The sequence below is a fragment of the Salvelinus sp. IW2-2015 genome, linkage group LG19, assembly GCF_002910315.2.
Source record: "Salvelinus sp. IW2-2015 linkage group LG19, ASM291031v2, whole genome shotgun sequence".
NCBI classification, from domain to species: Eukaryota; Metazoa; Chordata; class Actinopteri; order Salmoniformes; family Salmonidae; genus Salvelinus; species Salvelinus sp. IW2-2015.
In genome coordinates, this window is record NC_036859.1 from 6,599,749 (window position 1) to 6,609,787 (window position 10,039).

A 10,039-nucleotide genomic window follows, 5' to 3' on the forward strand; every position below is an offset into this window, starting at 1 on the left:
ACATCGTTCCTTTTGTGTAGTCTATTTTCCCTGTTCGTGCGTTCTTAGTGTTATATGTAAGTTCGTATAGTTCAGGTTTGTCTACATTTTGTTTTGTTATTTTGTTAATTATTTCAAGTGGTTTCGTTTCRTGTTTTTCMCGTCTTGTTTTATTAAAATTATGTCATCACAACCCGCTGCGCCTTGGTTCAATCACTACTCCTCCTCTTCGGTTGTAGAGGAGGAGGAATACCGTTACAGTTGTAATAAATATCAGCACTCTACCATCTGCCTCCTGTGTCTGCATTTGGGTCTCGCCTTGTGCCCTTATAAATTGCAGCCCAAATAAATGCTTCACAGAGTTCAAGTAACAGACACATCTCAACATCAACTGTTCAGAGGAGACTGCAGGGATCAGGCCATGGTTCATTTTCTGCAAAGAAACCACTACTAAAGGACACCAATAAGAAGAGACTTGCTTTGACCAAGAAACATTAGACCGTGGAAATCTGTCCTTTGGTCTGACGAGTCCAAATTTGAGATTTTTGGTTCTAACCGCCGTGTCTTTGTGAGACCCAGAGTAGGTGAACGGATGATTTCTGCATTTGTGGTTCCCGGTGTGAAGCATGGATTAGGAGGTGTGGGGGTGCTTTGCTGGTGACACTGTCTGTGATTTATTTAGAATTCAAGGTACACTTAACCAGCATGGCTACTACAGCATTCTGCAGCGATACGCCATCCCATCTGGTTTGCGCTAAGTGGGACTATAATTTGTTTTTCAACAGGACAGTGAACTAACACACCTCCAGGCTGTGTAAGGGCTATTTGAAAAAGAAGGAGAGTGATAGTGTGCTGCATCAGATGACCTGGCCTCCACCGTCACCTGACCTCATCCCAATTGAGATGGTTTGGACCGCAGAGTGAAAGAAAAGCAGCCAACAAGTGCTCAGCATATGTGGGAACTCCTTCAAGACTGTTGGAAAAGCATTCCAGGTGAAGCTGGTTGAGAAAATGCCAAGAGTGTGCAAAGCTGTCATCAAGGCAAAGGGTGGCTACCTTGAAGAATCTAAAATATATTTAGATTAACATTTTTTTTTAGGTTACTACATGATTCCATATGTGTAATTTCATAGTTTCATAGTTCTACAATGTATATAGATATATTTTTAAAGAAGAACCCTTGAATGAGTAGGTGTGTCCAAACCTTTTACTGGAACTATATATGCGTGAGTGTGCATGTGATGAGAGGGGTGTGTGAGAGTGTGTGTGTGTGTGGGTACGTGTTTGTGAGCATGTATCTGTGCGTGTGTCTGTGCGTGTGCATGTGTGTGAGTGTGTGCATGTACATGCACCTTCATGTGTGTGTGTGTGTATTAGCTGGGCAGCAGGTGTTCCTTGGCCTTGGACTCCAGTGAGGTTATTGAGATGCCAGACCCTTGGCCTCTAGATCAAGGGCCACACTTCTCCTTTCCTGTGATGAGCTCTTAACTGACTTTAAGGGCATACAGGAAGTGTGGGAGTGTGGGTATGTGCCAAAGAGCGTGTGTGTGTGTGTGTCTTGGGGGATATATGTGTGTGTGGTGGGGGGATATGTGTGTGTCTTGGGGGATATGTGCGTGTCTTGGGGGATATATGTGTGTCTTGGGGGATATATGTGTGTGTCTTGGGGGATATATGTGTGTGTGGTGGGGGGATATGTGTGTGTCTTGGGGGATATGTGCGTGTCTTGGGGGATATATGTGTGTTTTGGGGGGGATATGTGTGTGTCTTGGGGGATATGTGCGTGTCTTGGGGGATATATGTGTGTCTTGGGGGATATATGTGTGTCTTGGTGGATATATATGTGTGTGGGTGAGATATGTGCATGTCTTGGGGGATATATATGTGTGTGTCTTTGCCTGAACCCAGCTGGCTGATGATTTTATCCACTCTGACAGGGCAGAAGGACAGAACAATAAAAATGCCTATTTTCTCTCTCCATCTCTTCCTTCCTCTATCTCTCTCTCTTCTTCTCTCTCTGGGCCATAATCCAGCTGATTTAACAAATTGCCACAAAAACATACTCATCCATATTTCACAGGCAGGTCTGTGTGAATCTCATAGAAAGTACACTGGCTCTCTACGGGTGGAACAGTGATATGAAATGATTGTGAGTGTGTGCTAGCTCCGTCCACGCTCCATTGACAATGAGGGGAGATGTTCACAGTAACAAACACAAAATCTGTTTCACTGTTCAACGTGTTTGCTCATCATTATTGGACACAATCATTCCCAATAATCCCCCGTCCCTGGCTACACAGTATTCCCAACATAATTTCCAATCGACATATAACGATATAAATCCTCCCCTCTCTCTTTCTGTCTGCCAATTTGCCTTTCTGTTTCCCGCTCCATTTTTTCTCTCTCTCTTCTCTCTMTTTTTTTCCTGTGTCTTTCTGTCTCTCTCTCCCGCTCCCTCCCTCAAACATGTGATTGGTTGACATTTATGACATGTGTTTTACAATGTGCCAAATACAGACCAGTTGAAATCCTCTATACTCTCTCTCTCTCCCTCTACGTTTTTGTTCACGTCCAGCTCTTGCTAGAGGATCCCTAAGCCCTGAGCCTGGTGGCAGAGCCAATTGCGACTCCAAACAGCCTGAGCAGCAGACAGAGAGGGAGAGAGAGAGACAGAGAGGAGARAGACAGAGAAAAAGAGAGAGACGCTCACACTGATAGAGACACACGCTGTGAAAGAGGCAGAAGCAACAGCTACAGCAACAGAGCCAACATGCTCCCTCTCTCATACACACACAAGCACACACACAGAGAACCAGACCCATGCCAGGGGAGACGGTGAGTACACACCCACACTGAGGAGCACCTTCTCTGGGGAGGAGATCTCACAGACCCCCCTCCACCTGGTTCTCTGGTACTTATTTTTGAATAACAAGTAGCTGGGAAAACGGTGTTTGTCTGTTTGTTTGCAAAATACACAAACGGGGAAGAGAGACAGAAGGAGAGAGCAAAGAAAAGAGGGATGAGTGGTGTGTTTGGCACAGCTGCTGATGCCTGGGGCTGAGGGAGAGAGGGAGGCTGACGAAGAGAGAAGGAGGGATCTGAAGACCTGAGGATTGGAGGAGAGGAAGACTGGCACATGAAGAGCTGATCAAACTTATGGACAGAGAGGAGATAGGGACACAGTGCCGGGGAACACACACACACGGACACACACACACAACAATGAGGAGGGAACAAAGTCCACGCTTCAGTCCTGGGTGAGTTAACTTCTACTAAGCCAAACACACACACACACACTCATAATACACAAAGACACACACACACACACACACAGATGCAATCACATACTTGCACATACGCACTCATACACACAGATGTATACGCACACTGAGAATATATTCCTGTCGGTGTGTCATCATGAGGACCTCTTCCAACCCTGACCCTGTCTCCTCACTCTCATATCTCCAGGGTTAAGAGAGCGAGATCAGATCAGAGAGGGAGAAAGGAGTGTGCTTTTTTTACCTGTGGATGAATGTGAGCGAGTATTTACCTGGAGCTTACCTTGACAGTCATCACATAATGTTGGATGATTGTCTGCAGTGGATTGGTTTGGTAGCTGTATTGTATCCAGCCAGATAAGTGATTGATAGCCTACTGTATGTGGAATTGGTATAGTTGGGTTTGTAGCTCAACCCTCTGTCATACATTCTGTTATTCCGGCAGCAGCATTTCATAACAGATTTCAATGGCTGTCTTGATTATGTAAACACATAAATCCTGTAGCGTACCGCTGTCAAATTTCATGTAGGGTACAAATTTCAACCATGGGTACACTATAAAATAGTGTTTGTAGGGTAAACTTTGGGTTGCTATAGCATCGTCTCTGTTTGGCTGTATTTGCATACTCTGTCTATTGCACTGTATTAGCCCTGTAATGGAARTGTGGTCAAGCTGTAATGCTGTTTGCTCCATTGGGTCAGCACATTATAATGAATATATAGTAGGCTTTAGCAGGGAGGCTTGAATTGCAWGCTTTTTTATATTTATATCATTACAAAGCCACCTGTAATGATATTCCTTTCCTGTAGATTATGTCCAGCCCTGGTAATAACATGATAATAATCTAGTAATCACCACGGTGATTACATGTATTTTGTGGTAAAACAACAACATCGGCTTACTGTGTTTTGGGGCAGAAGCAACACTAGCTATGGCTGGCTTGGTGGCTGCTAACAACCTTWATACTGACCGTGTTAAGTCAGCTGTCGTAACCTGGCATAAGTGATCATGATCATGTTTTGGTACACATTCTGCAGAGCTCTTCTTTGTCTACACCCATTCGGCATCGTTCACACCCTCTTAAGCCTTAGCCCCAACCATATCTTTAAGGATTCACGTGAGGCCATGTGCTAACAGTGAGTACGGTATTGTACTAAAAAAAGATTTCAAGACTAAAGGCTGTTTTATACTACGTCTATCGACATGCCTGTAGCTATATATTTTGTATTTATTTAACCTGTATAGGGTAAGACAAAGTCTTATTTACAATGACGGCCTACCCTATACAGTTGTCGCAGTGACATCGTGAACTTGTCGTTGTCGTAATGAAAAAGTATATACACAAAAACAACAGGCTGCATGACATCAGCAGCCTGGTGGTCCCAAAAAGCATAACTGGTGTATTTTAACACCAATACATTTAGTATATGTCAATCTGGCAAATCAGGCAACTAAAAGCAAATTTAAAAAACAATGTTTTGGTTCGTTTCTAGCTTGTTAGCTAGCTAACAATGTTAAGTTAGCTGGCTAGCCAGTTCAAATAATGACCATATCATATAGCTGACAAAGTCTTAACTTTAGATCATTTGTCTTCATTATTACAGGAAAATAAACTCACAACAAGATAATTATTTACAAGTTAATGGCGAGCTAATTACAGAAAATAGCTTATGGTTTTGAGTGTGAAAAACTAAAATCTGGGCGTTCTACCGGAGAATTTTAGAATTTGGACTAAAGTTCTATCCTAATTTGACTTTGGTGCAGGTCATGTTTTTTTTTCACATTACCGTCTCTGGTAAACACACACTATATCACATTAAATCAAAGATTCTTTGCCACATGCACAGGATACAGACGGTGTAAACGGTACAGTGAAATGGTTACTTGCATAGTGGAGTCTTTTGTTTAGACATGTAGCTAGCTAGCTAGCTAGCTAAAAAATCAACCATAATCCCAAATCATAATGTTACTAACCTTCATGAATCTACAGGTAGCTAATCAACTAGGTTCAATGTTAGCTAGCTAGCTAACATTAGGCTATTACTAGAAATGCAAATGGCTCTGAGAAACAAATAATATTTCTACACAGATCGTAATGTTAGCTAGCGAACCAGCCAGCTAATGTTAGCTAGCTAACAGTACACTTTAACCTGCAATGAAAATGACTTTCTGATCAAATTAGAAACTTATAATATCTGAAAATGTAGCCAGCTGGACTATTACCTGTATACATGGATGAACGCTTCTCCCTCTCTGTCAAGGATGTCATGGTTGCCCTTAGTTTGAAGATGCAAACCGGAGACAGGCATTTTATACAATAGCCTTCTGTGTTTTCTTTTCAACTCCCTCCGCATTTGCAATCACGCCTGAATTTTCTGCAGCTCCTCAGCTATCATACTCTGCTTCCACCGGGCACTCCACTGATTTCAAAACTCGGTCCTCAAGAAAGTGGAGAGCCTTAGCAACACTTTTGCAGTTCTTCTTCAAATGCCTCTCCTGTGAAGGAGTGACAAGCGAAGTATGGCTAGTGTCCTGAAATGAGTCACTGCTACAATGCATTCGGAAAGTATTCAGACCCTCTTGACTTTTTCCACATTTTGTTACGTTACAGCCTTATTGTGTAATTGATTAAATTAGAATTTTTTCCTCATCAATCTACACACAATATCTCATAATGACAAAGTGAAAACAGGTTTTAGAAATACCTTATTTACATAAGTATTCATACCCTTTTCTATTAAAGATGTTGCCGACGGAGATGGTCGCCTCGCTTCTAGTCCTCAAGAAAGTATTTTGTTTTTTTATGTACAATTTCTTACATTAAAAATCGTACATTTTATTGCATACAGCTGGGAAGAACTACTGGATATCAGAGCGACGTCAACTTACCAACATTACTACCAGGAATACGACTTTCCTGAAGCGGATCCTTTGTTCGCACCACCACCCAGGACATTGGATCTGATTCCAGAGGCCAACCCAAAACAACGTCGCCGCAGAAGAGGTAGACGGAGCGGCCTCCTGGTCAGACTTCAAAAGTGTGCACACCACCCACCACTTCCGAGTATATTACTCACCAATGTCCAGTCTCTAGATAACACGGTAGACTAAATTAGGGCAAGGGTTGCTTTCCAGAAAGACTTCCAGGATTATAACATTCTCTGTTTCTCAGAAACATGGGTCTCTCGGGATATGTTGTTGGGGTCGGTACAGCCACTGGGATTCTTTATGCGTCGCGCTGACAGAAATAAACATCTCTCTGGGAAGAAGAGGGGCGCGGGTGTATGCTTCATTATTAATGACTCATGGTGTAATCGTAACAACATACAGGAACTCAAGTCCTTTTGTTCACCTGACCTAGAATTCCTTAGAATCAAATGCCGACCATAATTCTCATCGGTTATTATCACAGCCGTGTATATCCCTCCTCAAGTYGATACAACGACGTCCCTCAAGGAACAAGGAACTTCACTGGACTCTATGCAAACTGGAAACCATATATCCTGAGGCTGCATTTATTGTAGCTGTGGATTTTAACAAAGCAAATTTCAGAAGGCTACCTACATTCTACTCTAACTTCCGCGATGCATACAAGGCCCTCCCCCGCCCTTCCTTTGGCAAATTYGACCACGACTCCATTTTGCTCCTACAGTGCTATAGGCAAAAACTCAAACAGGATCTACCCGTGACTAGAACTTTTCAACACTGGTCTGACCAATCGGAATCCACAAGTCACTTTAAAAATGCCACTTTAATAATGTTTACAAATCGTGCATTACTCATCTCATATGTATACACTGTATTSTATACCATCTATTGCGTCTTGCCTATGTCGCTCTTTCATCGCTCATCCATATATTTATATGTACATATACTTATTCCATCCCTTTACTTAGAATTGTGTGTATTAGGTAGTTGTTGTGGAATTGTTAGATTACTTGTTCGATTTTACTGCACTGTCAGAAGTACAAGCATTTCGCTACAGTCGCATTAACATCTGCTAACCATGTGTGTGACCAATAAAATCGGATTTTATTTTATCTGAGACTCGAAACTGAGCCCATGTGCTTCCTGTTTCCATTGATCATCCTTGAGATGTTTCTACAACTTGATTGGAGTCCACCTGTGGTAAATTCTATTGATTGGACATGATTTTGAAAGGCACATACCTGTCTATATAAGGTCCCACAGTTAACAGTGCATGTCAGAGCAAAATCCAAGCCACGAGGTAGAAGGAATTGCCCATAGAGCTCCAAGACAGGATTGTGTCCAGGCACAGATCTGGGGATCGGGGGAGAAGGGCCTTGGTCAGGGAGGTGACCAAGAACCTGATGGTCATTCTGACAGAGCTCCAGAGTTCCTCTATGGAGATGGGAGAACCTTCCAGAAGGACAACCATTTCTGCAGCACTCCACCGATCAGGCCTTTCTGGTAGAGTGGCCAGATGGAAGCCACTCCTCAGTAAAAGGCACATGACAGCCCGCTTGGAGTTTGCCAAAAGGCACCTAAAGGACTCTCAGACCATGAGAAATAACATTCTCTGGTCTGATGAAACCAAGATTGAACTCTTTGTCCTGAATGCAAAGCGTCAGGTCTGGAGGAAACCTGGCACCATCCTTGCGGTGAACCATGGTGGTGGCAGCATCATGCTGTCGGGATGTTTTTTAGCAGTAGGGACTGGGAGACTAGTCAGGATCAAGGCAAAGATGAATGTAGTAAAGTACAGAGAGATCCTTGATGAAAACCTGCTCCACAGCGCTCAGGACCTCAGACTGTGGTTAAGGTTCAGTCTCTGAATTTCCTTGAGTGGCCCAGCCAGAGCCCGGACTTGAACCCAATCGAACATCTCTGGAGAGACCTAAATATAGCTGTGAAGCGGCACTCCCCATCGAACCTGACAGAGCTTGAGATTCTGCATCTGCAGAAAATAATGGAAGAAACTCCCCAAATACAGGTGTGCTAAGCTTGTAGTGTCATATCCAAGAAGACTCGAGGCTGTAATCGCTGCCAAACGTGCTTTAACAAACTACYGAGTAAAGGGTCTGTATACTTATGTAAATGTTATAATTCAGTTTTTGCATTTTTTTTTCTTCTAAAACCTGTTTTTGATTTTCATTATGTGGTATTGTGTGTCGATTGATGAGGATCTTTTTGTAATTAATCCATTTTAGAATAAGGCTTGTTACGTGACAAAATGTAGAAAAAGTCAAGGGGTCTGAATACTTTCCGAATACCCTGTATATCACACCATTTTTACTCTACAGCTTTCTCCGTCTCCATCTCTATTGTTGGGAAGTACGAGGAGTAGTACAGGGTTCGGGGAGAGGAGATTAGAAGGTGTTATGGGGAGAGGACCCAAGTAGAGGGGTGGGGAGAGGACGAGGAGAGGCGTAGAGTAGAGAGGTTGGGATGCCTTTTTCGCTCTCCTTCGCTCTCCAAACTTCCAAAGTCCTAACATTTTCATTACTTAATTGTTGCTTATTGGACATGACGCAAGCAGTGTACATATTGAAAGCTTATAGGATATTTACAATATATTTAAAATGAGAATAATAATTTCAACAAAATCGGGAAGAAACAGTAACGGAAATAAAAAGCGTTGACTCTCTCTCTGCTCTCTCGCTCTCTCCTCCTCTCTCTCTCTCTCTCTCTCTCTCTCTATCTCTCTCTCTCGCTCTCTCTCTCTCTCTTCTCTCTCTCTCTCTCTCTCTCGTCTCCTTCAGATACATATGTGCAAAATACACACATAAACACAGCACACACACACCCCTATAATATCCTTTATGGAGTTAGCATGAAGGATGCCTGCTGCTGTTGCTAAGCTCCCACTGCTAGAGGAATGGTTCAAAAGGCAGAAAGGACTGGAGGGAGGAAGATAGAAAATTAATGGAGTGAAAAGGTGGAAGAGAGATATTACAATAACGATGTAGTGAGAATTAGGTGGAAATGATGACAGATATATAGGTGATACATTAAAGAGATAAAAGGAATGAGAAAAGACTAAAAAAGAGAGGAGGGAGGAAAATAGAAAATGAACAGAGTAGAAGGTGGGATGAGGAATTTAAATGGGGCAGGACAACGCAAAAGGGTGTGAAATGCTTAGCCTCTCTGCATTGATGGGCAGAGAATAATGATCTCCCTTGTGTTCAGGCACAGCAGGAGATGACAATTACCCAAACCTGGGGAGAGAAGGGGATAGCGAGAGTGGGAGGTAGAGAAAAGGTGTGATGGTTTTTTGCTAACCATGGGAGAGAGGGAGGGAAAAAGAGAGGGGAGGGAGGAGAGAGAGAGTGGTTTTAGCCAACCTGCAGGGACCTCACACATAAAACATCACAGGGAGTTAGGCTTTGGAAGAGGAAGAATGAGAAATAGGAAGGGGATGCGATAAAGAGAAAGAGAGCGAGAGAAATGAAAGAAAGAGAGGTTAGCAGAGTGAAATCCTCTTGTCCAATGTGGTGGTCTCCTCTGTCCCTGGAAGCTGTAAAAGACGTAATGGAGGAAAACGGCAGAAAGCATGAAGGGCTCGGGAATTTGAAGGAGTGAGTGTATCTGAAAGTTGCCTAGATAGGAGGGATAAGAGGGAGTGAAGTAGAGGTGAAAGAGGAAGGGAGGTGGGGGATAAAAGAGGAAAGGTTTGGAAGAAAGGGTGTGTGTGTGTGTGTGTGTGTGTGTTGTTGTGTGGTGTGTGTGTGTGTGTGTTGTTGTGTGTGTGGTGTGTGTGTTGTGTGTGTGTGTGTGTGTGTGGTGTGTGGTGTGTGTGTGTGTTGGGGGGGCGCGCGGC

The 10,039-nt window shown here is 43.2% G+C and overlaps 1 protein-coding gene across 1 annotated transcript in view; it reads left to right on the forward strand.

The window, feature by feature from the left end:
• The first annotated feature begins 2,605 nt into the window (after positions 1 to 2,605).
• The window catches only part of LOC111979774 (leucine-rich repeat and immunoglobulin-like domain-containing nogo receptor-interacting protein 3), a 68,872-nt gene continuing 61,438 nt past the window's right edge, over positions 2,606 to 10,039 (forward strand). Inside the window, exon 1 of the mRNA XM_024010469.2 lies at positions 2,606 to 3,236. The gene's annotated coding sequence lies outside the window, so the exon portion shown is untranslated. The remainder of the gene's footprint in view (positions 3,237 to 10,039) is intronic.